Source organism: Entelurus aequoreus, linkage group LG05 (assembly GCF_033978785.1).
Source record: "Entelurus aequoreus isolate RoL-2023_Sb linkage group LG05, RoL_Eaeq_v1.1, whole genome shotgun sequence".
Lineage (NCBI taxonomy): Eukaryota > Metazoa > Chordata > Actinopteri > Syngnathiformes > Syngnathidae > Entelurus > Entelurus aequoreus.
The window spans coordinates 80,722,612-80,734,735 of record NC_084735.1 but is presented as its reverse complement, the minus strand read 5'-3'; the positions used below and the strand labels follow the sequence as shown (position 1 = coordinate 80,734,735).

Below are 12,124 nucleotides of genomic sequence, written 5' to 3'. Positions count from 1 at the left end.
TTTTAATTACCGATTCCGATATCAACCGATACCGATATATACAGTCGTGGAATTAACACATTATTGTGCCTAATTTTGTTGTGATGCCCCGCTGGATGCATTAAACCAGGGGTCACCAACCTTTTTGAAACCAAGAGCTACTTCTTGGGTACTGATTAATGCGAAGGGCTACCAGTTTGATACACACTTAAATAAATTGCCAGAAATAGCCAATTTGCTCAATTTACCTTTAACTCTATGTTATTATTAATAATTAATTATATTTACGAACGGTTTAAAAGAGGAGAAAACACGAAAAAAAAAAAAAATTAAATTTTGAAACATAGTTTATCTTTAATTTCGACTCTTTAAAATTCAAAATTCAACCGAAAAAAAGACGAGAAAAACTAGCTAATTCGAATCTTTTTGAAAAAATTAAAAAAATAATTTATGGAACATCATTAGTAATTTTTCCTGATTAAGATTAATTTTAGAATTTTGATGACATGCTTTAAAAAGGTTAAAATCCAATCTGCACTTTGTTAGAATATATAACAAATTGGATCAAGCTATATTTCTAACAAAGACAAATCATTATTTCTTCTAGATTTTCCAGAACAAAAATTAAAAAAAAAAAAAAAAAAAGACTTTGAAATAAGATTTAAATTTGATTCTACAGATTTTCTAGATTTGCCAGAATAATTTTTTTGAATTTTAATCATAATAAGTTTGAAGAAATATTACACAAATATTCTTTCTCGAAAAAACAGAATCTAAAATGAAGAATTAAATTAAAATACAAAAAAAAATAAAAAAAAATACTTGAACATTGATTTAAATTGTCAGGAAAGAAGAGGAAGGAATTTAAAAGGTAAAAAGGAATATGTGTTTAAAAATCCTAAAATCATTTTTAAGGTTGTATTTTTTCTCTAAAATTGTCTTTCTAAAAGTTATAAGAAGCAAAGTAAAAAAATAAATGAATTTATTTAAACAAGTGAAGACCAAGTCTTTAAAATATTTTCTTGGATTTTCAAATTCTATTTGAGTTTTGTCTCTCTTAGAATTAAAAATGTCGGGCAAAGCGAGACCAGCTTGCTAGTAAATAATTAGAATTTAAAAAAATAGAGGCAGCTCAGTGGTAAGTGCTGCTATTTGAGCTATTTTTAGAACAGGCCAGCGGGCTACTCATCTGGTCCTTACGGGCTACCTGGTGCCCGCGGGCACCGCGTTGGTGACCCCTGCATTAAACAATGTAACAAGGTTTTCCAAAATAAATCAACTCAAAATATGGAAAAAAAAATGCCAACATGGCACTGCCATATTTATTATTGAAGTCACAAAGTGCATTATTTTTTTTAACATGCCTCAAAACAGCAGCTTGGAATTTGGGAAATGCTCTCCCTAAAAGAGCATGAGGTGGGCGGGGTTGGGTTAGGGGGTACCAGGGGGTGTATATTGTAGCGTCCCGGAAGAGTTAGTGCTGCAAGGGGTTCTGGGTATTTGTTCCGTTGTGTTTATGTTGTGCTACGGTGCGGATGTTCTCCCGAAATGTGTTTGTCATTCGTGTTTGGTGTGGGTTCACAGTGTGGCGCGTATTTGTAACAGTGTTAAAGTTGTTTATACGGCCACCCTCAGTGTGACCTGTATGGCTGTTGACCAAGTATGCATGGCATTCACTTGTGTGTGTGAAAAGCCGTAGATATTATGTGACTGGGCCGGCACGCCCCCAATATTGTTGTCTGGGTGGAAATCGGGAGAAATTCGGGAGAATGGTTGCCCCGGGAGATTTTCGGTAGGGGCACTGAAATCCGGGAGTCTCTCGGGAAAATCGGGAGGGTTGGCAAGTATGACTTGGAGACGCAACTGCTCTGTACTTTTACCTACGTCCGTGTACCACTCCGTACAGCGGCTTTTTAAAAAGTCATAAATTGTACTTTTTGAAACCGATACCGATAATTTCCGATACTACATTTTAAAGCATTTATCGGCCGATAATATCGGCGGTCCGATATTATCGGACATCTCTAATATAAACTATACAACAGACATTATTTATGTTATATACTCAATGAACGTTTATTTTATGTTTACATTTTCAGTCTTACAAACCTAAAGGAAGGAAGAAGTGTAAAGAAATAAAACTGAGGAAGGACAGGAATTCAAATACTCAACAAAACTTCTGGAACTTCTGCTACTTCGCGCTGTTAACTATCTGTCTAGCCGCACGCGCTGGAAACGAGTCGCGAGGGCAGAATAATGAATGTATTGACAGTGCAGTGTGAAAGCCGGTGTGTTTACTTTGCTATTCATTATGTAGTTGAATAGCCCTGCTATGGGCTATTAGGAGCTAGCAGCTACACAACAGCTACACAACAGCTAAGCACACGCTAGCGCACAAGCTCGACATACGTAATAATTCTCCTTAATTGAACAATACTACAGTCTAAAACAGCACATTTTTCAATATAAACAAGTATCAAATAGTTATAGTTGCATATTACTGCAAAGTCCCCAAGGCAGACGCGTGTTTAGGAAGTATCCAGTAACAAACGTGTCCGCATCATTCCACTTACTGCTTCATGAATTACCGTGGCCACTGGGTGGCAGGAGTTTATTTTGAACATGCTTACAAAGTTGCATCAAAATGAAAATAGTTTACAGTTCAGTTCAACATGCTTAAAGACGGCATAAGTCCATTCCACAAGATTAATAATAAATATGTGAAGTGAATTATATTTATATAGCGTTTTTCTCTCTAGTGACTCAAAGCGTTTTTACAGAGTGAAACCCAATATTTAAGTTACATTTAAACCAGTGTGGGTGGGCACTGGGAGCAGGTGGGTAAAGTGGCTTGCCCAAGGACACAACGGCAGTGACTAGGATGGCCGAAGCGGGGATCGAACCTGCAACCCTCAAGTTGCTGACACGGCCACTCTACCAACCGAGCTATACCGCCCCAAATATGTCAGTGTTTTCATACTTACCGTTGTTAAGTTAAGTTAAGTTAAAGTACCAATGATTGTCACACACACACTAGGTGTGGTGAAATGTGTCCTCTGCATTTGACCCATCCCCTTGATCACCCCCTGGGAGGTGAGGGGAGCAGTGGGCAGCAGCGTAGCCGCGCCCGGGAATCATTTTTGGTGATTTAACCCCCAATTCCAACCCTTGATGCTGAGTGCCAAGCAGGGAGGTAATGGGTCCCATTTTTATATTCTTTGGTATGACCCGGCCGGGATTTGAACTCACAACCTACCCATCTCAGGCCGGACACTCTCTGAGCAATTTCACTCGATCAAACCTTATCTAACATTCCACACTTCATAGTAATAAAAGTATTTGTGATTTGTGCTGATATTTTATAGGATCGAAACGCCAAACAAAAACATACCGTTTTTTCCGGACCATATGGCGCACCGGATTATAAGGCGCACCACTGATGAATGGTCTATTTTTGATCTTTTTTCATATAAAAGGCGCACCAGATTATAGGGCGCATTAAAGGAATCATATTATTATGATTTTTTTGTAAATGTGAAACACTTCCTTGTGGTCTACATAACATCTAATGGTAGTTTTTTGGTCAAAATGTTGCATAGATGATGTTTTACAGATCATCTTCAAGCCGCTTTCTGACAGTCGCTTCCGGATGCGCCGTTTTGTGGGCGGCTTTATTTACGTGGCTCACCTTCGGCAGCGTCTTCTCCCCGTCATCTTTGTTGTAGCGGTGTAGCGTGCAAGGACGGGGGTGGAAGAAGTGTCAAAAGATGGAGCTAACTGTTTTAACGACATTCAGACTTTACTTCAATCAATAACGGAGCAGCATCTCCTCATCCGGAAACAACAACACCGTGAAAAAAACGTCCGACCGGAACTCTCTAATAACTAAAGTTCCTTGGGTGAATAATGTAAACTCACTATACCGATATGTTTTAACGCTTTCATGGCGAGTTTTCTGACAGATATAAGTAAGAACTTTACACTACTTTATATTAGAAATGGCAACAGAATGTCCCATAACAAGAAAGTAGAGAAAAAGAAGAAGCTTATCGACTATGGCGTCGGCACGGACTACACAGGCGGACCAGTGCAATTTTTCAGGATTTATGCAGATCCCAAATAGAACTTTTATTTAACCAGATAAGAAACCCATTGAGATCAAGATCTCCTTCACAAGGGTGACCTGGCCAAGAGGTCAACAGCACATGTCACAGAGCAGTTTCAAAAAAGTAATACATTAAGACAGTGTTTTTCAACCTTTTTTGAGCCAAGGCACATTTTTTTCATTGAAAAAATCCAGAGGCACACCCCCAGCAGAAAAAAGAAAAAAAATGAAACTCAGCAGCCGATATTGACAGTAAAAAGTCGTTCTCGCAATTGTTGGATATGAATTCAAACCATAACCAACCATGCAACACATGCTCGTCTCAAAGTAGGTGTACTGTCGCCACCTGTCACATCACGCCGTGACTTATTTTAGGTTTAGTTCTTGTCTTGCGCTCCTATTTGGTTGTTGACTGTCATGTCATGTGCGGATGTACTTTGTGGACGCCAGTCTGCTGCTCCACACGCTGTAAGTCTTTGCTGTCGTCCAGCATTCTGTTTTTGTTTACATTGCAGCCAGTTCAGTTTTAGTTTCGTTTTGCATAGCCATGCCTAAACTTCAATGGCTTTTCTTAGCGGCACTCGCTTTTTGTTTATTTTTGGTTTAAGCATTAGATAATTAGCTATTAGCTACATGCTGCCACTTATTGATATGGAAGAGTATTACACAGTTACTCTGCTGATCTCTAGACAGCACAGACACTCAATAACGGCACATTATTTGCGGTTTATAATTACTGGTTTGCAAAAAATATTTTCAACCCAATTAGGTGAAATGATATCATCTCCCACGGCACACCAGACTGTATCTCACGGTACACTAGTGTGCCGCGGGACAGTGGTTGAAAAACACTGCATTAAGACATACATTTTAAAATACATAAAAGAGAACTGTAAAACAATAAAGATATACACCTTTTAAAAACACAGGCACTGTGCAAAGGTCTCATGCTGTCTGTCCCTCAGGACAGAACGCAAGTCTCCAAATGGAAGTAGTTCTGTAAGTTTCAGTTCCGTCTGCAATGCATTATTATTATTTAATTTTTTTTTTTTTTTTTTTTTTTTACATAAACAAATATAATCGTGTGTGCTTACGGACTGTATCGCTGCAGACTGTATTGATCTATATTGATATATAATGTATATATTGTGTTTTTTATGTTGATTTCATTTAAAAAAAAAAAAAAAAAATTTTTTTTTTTTTTTTTTTACATAAACAAATATAATCGTGTGTGCTTACGGACTGTATCGCTGCAGACTGTATTGATCTATATTGATATATAATGTATATATTGTGTTTTTTATGTTGATTTCATTAAAAAAAAAAAAAAAAAAATTATTTTTAATTTTTATTTTATTTTATTTTTTTTTAAATTTCTTGTGCGGCCCGGTACCAATCGGTCCGCGGACCGGTCTCAATGAAGATAAGTCTGACTTCATCTACAGTTGACAGTGGTGGGTGAGACTACGACAGCCGGTAACAAATCTTAGTGCTGAGTGAAAAACAGTGTCCAAGGACTGGGGGCATTTAGATGAAGCACTAAAATAAAGCACGTCTCCATAATCAATTACGGGCAAGATAGTCGCTGTCACCAATTTCTTTCTGACTTTAAGAGAGAAGCAGTTTTTATTTCTAAAAAAAAGACACCAAGCTTTACCCTAAGCTTAGAGACCACGTTGTTAATATGGGCTTTAAATGAAAGCTCCTGATCAAGAGTAAAACCCAAGTACTTGTAATTTAAGACCTGCTCTATAGGGTTTCCTTTTGATGTTGCAATATTTGGAATATTTTCCAGTAGCACCCTTGAATGAGAGAAAACCATTACCTTGCTTTTATCTGTATTAAAACCAATTAAAGATCAAATAAGCGAGCCTGGATGACTTTAAAAGCAGCTTGTGAAAACTCAAAAGCCTGAGTGATGGAGGTTGAACAGCAATAAGTAATGGTGTCGTCTGCATAAAAATGGTACATTGCATTTGACAAATTATTGCAAAGATTATCTAAGTAGATAGAAAATAAAATGGGCCCCAGCACTGAGCCTTGTGGAAATACAGATCAGCAGGTACCTGAAGGTAAGAAAAGTTGCTTTTGCATAATGTTGCGAAACAAAACGGCAAATAATATCCATCCATCCATACATCTTCTTCCGCGTATCCGAGGTCGGGTCGCGGGGGCAGCAGCCTAAGCAGGGAAGCCCAGACTTCCCTCTCCCCAGCCACTTGGTCCAGCTCCTCCCGGGGGATCCTGAGGCGTTCCCAGGCCAGCCGGGAGAGATAGTCTTCCCAACGTGTCCTGGGTCTTCCCCGTGGCCTCCTACCGGTCGGACGTGCCCGAAATACCTCCCTAGGGAGGCGTTCGGGTGGCATCCTGACCAGATGCCTGAACCACCTCATCTGGCTCCTCTCGATGTGGAGGAGCAGCGGCTTTACTTTGAGCTCCTCCCGGGTGGCAGAGCTTCTCACCCTATCTCTAAGGGAGAGCCCCGCCACCCGGCGGAGGAAACTCATTTCGGCCGCTTGTACCTGTGATCTTGTCCTTTCGGTCATGACCCAAAGCTCATGACCATAGGTGAGGATGGGAACGTAGATCGACCGGTAAATTGAGAGCTTTGCCTTCCGGCTCAGCTCCTTCTTCACCACAACGGATCGATACAGCATCCGCATTACTGAAGACGCCGCACCGATCCGCCTGTCGATCTCACGATCCATTCTTCCCTCACTCGTGAACAAGACTCCGAGGTACTTGAACTCCTCCACTTGGGGCAGGGTCTCCTCCCCAACCCGGAGATGGCACTCCACCCTTTTCCGGGTGAGAACCATGGACTCGGACTTGGAGGTGCTGATTCCCATCCCAGTCGCTTCACACTCGGCTGCGAACCGATCCAGTGAGAGCTGAAGATCTTGGCCAGATGAAGCCATCAGAACCACATCATCTGCAAATAGCAGAGACCTAATCCTGCAGCCACCAAACCAGATACCCTCAACGCCCTGACTGCGCCTAGAAATTCTGTCCATAAAAGTTATGAACAGAATCGGTGACAAAGGGCAGCCTTGGCGGAGTCCAACCCTCACTGGAAACGGGTCCGACTTACTGCCGGCAATGCGGACCAAGCTCTGACACTGATCGTACAGGGAGCGGACCGCCACAATAAGACAGTTCGTTACCCCATACTCTCTGAGCACTCCCCACAGGACTACACGGTCGAATGCCTTCTCCAAGTCCACAAAGCACATGTAGACTGGTTGGGCAAACTCCCATGCACCCTCAAGGACCCTGCCGAGAGTATAGAGCTGGTCCACAGTTCCACGACCAGGACGAAAACCACACTGTTCCTCCTGAATCCGAGGTTCGACTATCCGGCGTAGCCTCCTCTCCAGTACACCTGAATAGACCTTACCGGGAAGGCTGAGGAGTGTGATCCCACGATAGTTGGAACACACCCTCCGGTTCAGAGGAACCACCACCCCGGTCTGCCAATCCAGAGGTACCGCCCCCGATGTCCACGCGATGTTGCAGAGTCTTGTCAACCAAGACAGCCCCACAACATCCAGAGCCTTAAGGAACTCCGGGCGGATCTCATCCACCCCCGGGGCCTTGCCACAGAGGATCTTTTTAACTACCTCGGCAACCTCAGCCCCAGAAATAGGAGAGCCCACCACAGATTCCCCAGGCACTGCTTCCTCATAGGAAGACGTGCCTATGAGGACGGCTTCGAAGCGATTCTGGACTACCATCCGCCGCCTCAGGAAGGGGAAGCAGTGCAATGTCAACACCGTGTATGGTGGGGATGGTGTTCTGCTGACCTCGACTGCGGATGTTGTGGATCGGTGGAGAGAATACTTCGAAGACCTCCTCAATCCTACCAGATAATATGTCTTACCTTGTACACACACCATAATAAAACTCCTATGTTGAAGCACATCAAGCGGTGCGGCTTCATAGCTTACCAAAGTCGTACTAAAACATTTTGATAGATTTTTGAGCGCCGCGTGTAATGTTGTATATTTTCAACGGAACATATAAAATGTTGGTGTTGTTTACTTGAGTCATATTGCCATCATAGTGCAGTCTACACGTATCTCTCATGTTTGACTGCCATCTACCGGTCACACTTATCATTACACCATGTACCAAATAAAATTGCCAGGAGGTCGGTAAGCAAAACCAGAATTATTCCACACTGTCAAGTTTTGAGGAAAAAAAACAAGATTTTAAGTGCGTCTGTCTTATAGTCCGGAAAACACGATACAAAAACCAAAAACAACAAATGGCACTATTGTTTATTGTCTTTGTAGTTGTGTAGGCTAACCTCCTCCAACCTCCGAGGCCAAAGCTGCGAACAATGGGAGACCGGGCTTTCTGCTCCGCCGCTCCCAGTCTGTGGAACACTCTCCCTGACCACCTGAGGGCACCACAGACTGTGGATGCTTTTAAAAAAGGCTTAAAAACCCTTCTTTTTAAAAAAGCCTTTTTTTTTTTTTTTAGATATATGCATACTAGTTCTAGCTATTAGGCCAGGGGTGGGCAATTAATTTTTACCGGGGGCCGCATGAGCAACCCGAGCACTGCTGGAGGGCCACATCGACAATATTTCAATTAAATTTTGCTCAATATTATTTTTGATATATACCGTAAGATAAATAATAATAATAATAATAATAATAATTAATAATAATAGTAATACTCCAACATAGTGTGTGTAACAGCAGTCCATGACTAATATAAATAAATTAACATTAATAATAAATGACAGTAAAATAAGCACACGTATGACTGAGGAGTCATAGTGTAACTTTGTGTGGTGTTTGAGTTGTCCGACTTTTTGTGTGGCCATAAACGCACCAGTGGTTTAGTGCTATGCGTGTTGGTGACAGATGACGAGTTGGTTTTGGCCTGGTTTGTACGGCAGAAAATGACTAGTTTTTCAAGATAGAAGTCCGGTTCACCGTGCGTGACTGCTCGCCGTCTGTTCGCTGTTGCGAAAAAGCTAAGTAGCGCTCTATCTCTAGCTAGCTGCTAAGCTAGCGCGGAGAAAGGCAGCGCCGGTCAGTAAGAAGCTACTCCTACAGACCGCGACCACTTCCCTGAGGACAGCAGGAACTTCACTCGGTGACAGAAAACACTGTGAGTAATGGCTTCCTGCGCGTCTTGCACCATACTCACGGAGAGGTTGGCTCTGCTAGAGGGCCGTGTCCGCCAGTTAGAGCAGAGTAATGTCGTAACTTTAGATGTTGCGGACACATCTGCTAGCGTTAGCTGTAGCGAGCTAACTAGCCCAGCTTGTAGCAGTCCTAAGCGGCCTACAAGCTACGGTGTACCGGTTGAGACGCATAATAGATTTAGCTCTTTAGCTAGTCCTACACCCCAGTCTACCGGGCACCACACCTTAGTTATAGGGGACTCCATCACCCGAAACATAAAGCTTAGCAAACCAGCCACAATAAAGTGTATCCCCGGGGCCAGAGCACCTGACATTGAAGCTAATCTTAGGGAGCTAACTCGCAACAGGCCTAGTAAACACGTACGACAGGCTAATCGCACCACTAATTATGCGAATATAGTTGTACACGTTGGCTCCAATGACACTAGAATGAGACAGTCAGAGATTACAAAGAGAAACATAGCCAGGACTTGTGATCTCGCCAGAAAGATGTCCAGGCATCGAGTAATTGTCTCTGGCCCCCTGCCTGCGAGAGGCAATGATGAGAGATATAGCAGATTAGTCTCGCTTAACAAGTGGTTGGCTAGCTACTGTAGGACGCAGGGACTAACGTTTATTGATAACTGGCCCTCTTTCTGGGGCAAACCAGGCTTGCTGATGAGAGACGGCCTTCACCCTAACCAGGAAGGCGCCATCATCCTGTCTAGAAACATAGACTACTATTTAAGTCTCACTTGACTGACTACACTAGAGCAAGCCCGGTCACAGGCAATTACAATGTCTGTTAGTCCGGGTGAGGAGTCAGTTAAGCTAGAACTAGCCAGCGCCAGGCTGGATAATCCATGTACGCATAGCAATTCTCTTAGAATAATACACAATTCACATAATGTTTTTTCTGTTGTGTCTGTGTCAGGGGTGGACATGCATTCTACTGAGGTGGCAAATTATGATATGTCCAGTCTATTGCAGCACCAAGCAAACAATCGGAAAATTCCCGTCATATCAATTCCTAGATATGGTCGAAACTATTTAAAGTGCACTACGCATAATAAACGCAACATTGTTAATATTGCCACTACGGATAATCTTAACAAAAACTCGTCAAAACAGCCCAATACCTATAATATGGGCTTTTTAAACATAAGATCATTGTCTCCCAAGGCGTTATTGGTTAATGAGGTCATTAGAGACAACAATCTTAACGTCATTGGTCTTAGCGAAACCTGGCTCAAACCGGACGAATTTTTTGCGCTCAATGAGGCATCTCCTCCTAACTATACGAATGCGCATGTTGCCCGCCCTCTTAAAAGGGGAGGGGGTGTCGCACTAATATACAATGAAAATTTCAACCTTACCCCTAACCTAAATAATAAATATAAATCGTTTGAGGTGCTTACTATGAGGTCTGTCACACCGCTACCTCTCGACCTGGCTGTTATCTACCGCCCCCCTGGGCCCTATTCGGACTTTATCAGTGAATTCTCAGAGTTCGTCGCTGATCTAGTGACGCACGCCGACAATATAATCATAATGGGGGACTTTAATATCCATATGAATACCCCATCGGACCCTCAGTGCGTGGCGCTCCAAACCATAATTGATAGCTGTGGTCTTACACAAATAATACATGAACCCACGCATCGCAACGGTAATACAATAGATCTAGTGCTTGTCAGGGGTGTCACCACCTCCAAAGTTATGATACTTCCATATACTAAAGTAATGTCCGATCATTACCTTATAAAATTTGAAGTTTTGACTCTTTGTCAACAAGCTAATAATAATAATAACTGCTATAGCGGCCGCAACATTAATGCTGCCACAACGATGACTCTTGCTGACCTACTGCCTTCGGTAATAGCACCATTCCCAAATTATGTCGGCTCTATTGATAAACTCACTAACAACTTTGACGATGCCTTGCGCGAAATTATTGATAGTATAGCACCGCTAAAGCAAAAAAGGGCCCCTAAAAGGCGCACCCCATGGTTTACAGAAGAAATTAGAGCTCATAAATTATCATGTAGAAAACTGGAACGCAAATGGCGCGCGACTAAACTTGAGGTTTTCCATCAAGCATGGAGTGATAGTTTAATAACTTATAAACGCATGCTTACCTTAGCTAAAGCTAAATACTACTCAAATCTCATCCGCCTCAACAAAAACGATCCTAAATTTCTGTTTAGTACAGTAGCATCGCTAACCCAACAAGGGACTCCTCCCAGTAGCTCCACCCACTCGGCAGATGATTTTATGAATTTCTTTAATAAGAAAATTGAACTCATTAGAAAGGAGATTAAAGACAACGCATCCCAGCTACAACTGGGTTCTATTAACACAAATACGACTGTATATACGACGGACACTGCCCTCCAAAATAGTCTCTCTATTTTTGATGAAATAACATTAGAGGAATTATTACAGCGTGTAAGTGGGATAAAACAAACAACATGTTTACTTGACCCACTTCCTGGGAAACTTATCAAGGAACTGTTTGTATTATTAGGTCCATCAGTGTTAAATATTATAAACTTATCACTTTCCTCCGGCACTGTTCCCCTAGCATTCAAAAAAGCGGTTATTCATCCTCTGCTCAAAAGACCTAACCTCGATCCTGACCTCATGGTAAACTACCGACCGGTCTCCCACCTTCCGTTTATTTCCAAAATTCTCGAAAAAACTGTTGCACAGCAGCTAAATGAACACTTAGTGACTAACAATCTCTGTGAACCTTTTCAATCCGGTTTCAGGGCAAATCACTCTACGGAGACAGCCCTCGCAAAAATGACTAATGATCTATTGCTAACGATGGATTCTGATGCGTCATCTATGTTGCTGCTTCTTGATCTTAGCGCCGCTTTCGATACCGTCGATCATAA

The 12,124-nt window shown here is 42.0% G+C and overlaps 2 protein-coding genes across 3 annotated transcripts in view; both read left to right on the top strand.

Annotated features, from left to right (window-relative positions):
* Nucleotides 1-12,124, top strand: part of LOC133649970 (neural cell adhesion molecule 1-like) — a 616,992-nt gene that overhangs the window by 340,975 nt on the left and 263,893 nt on the right. The window lies entirely within an intron of this gene.
* The window catches only part of LOC133651091 (neural cell adhesion molecule 1-like), an 881,445-nt gene continuing 872,360 nt past the window's right edge, over nt 3,040-12,124 (top strand). Inside the window, exon 1 of one of the 2 annotated variants that reach the window (XM_062049028.1) lies at nt 3,040-3,084. The gene's annotated coding sequence lies outside the window, so the exon portion shown is untranslated. The remainder of the gene's footprint in view (nt 3,085-12,124) is intronic. The other variant, XM_062049029.1, reaches the window with a different exon arrangement.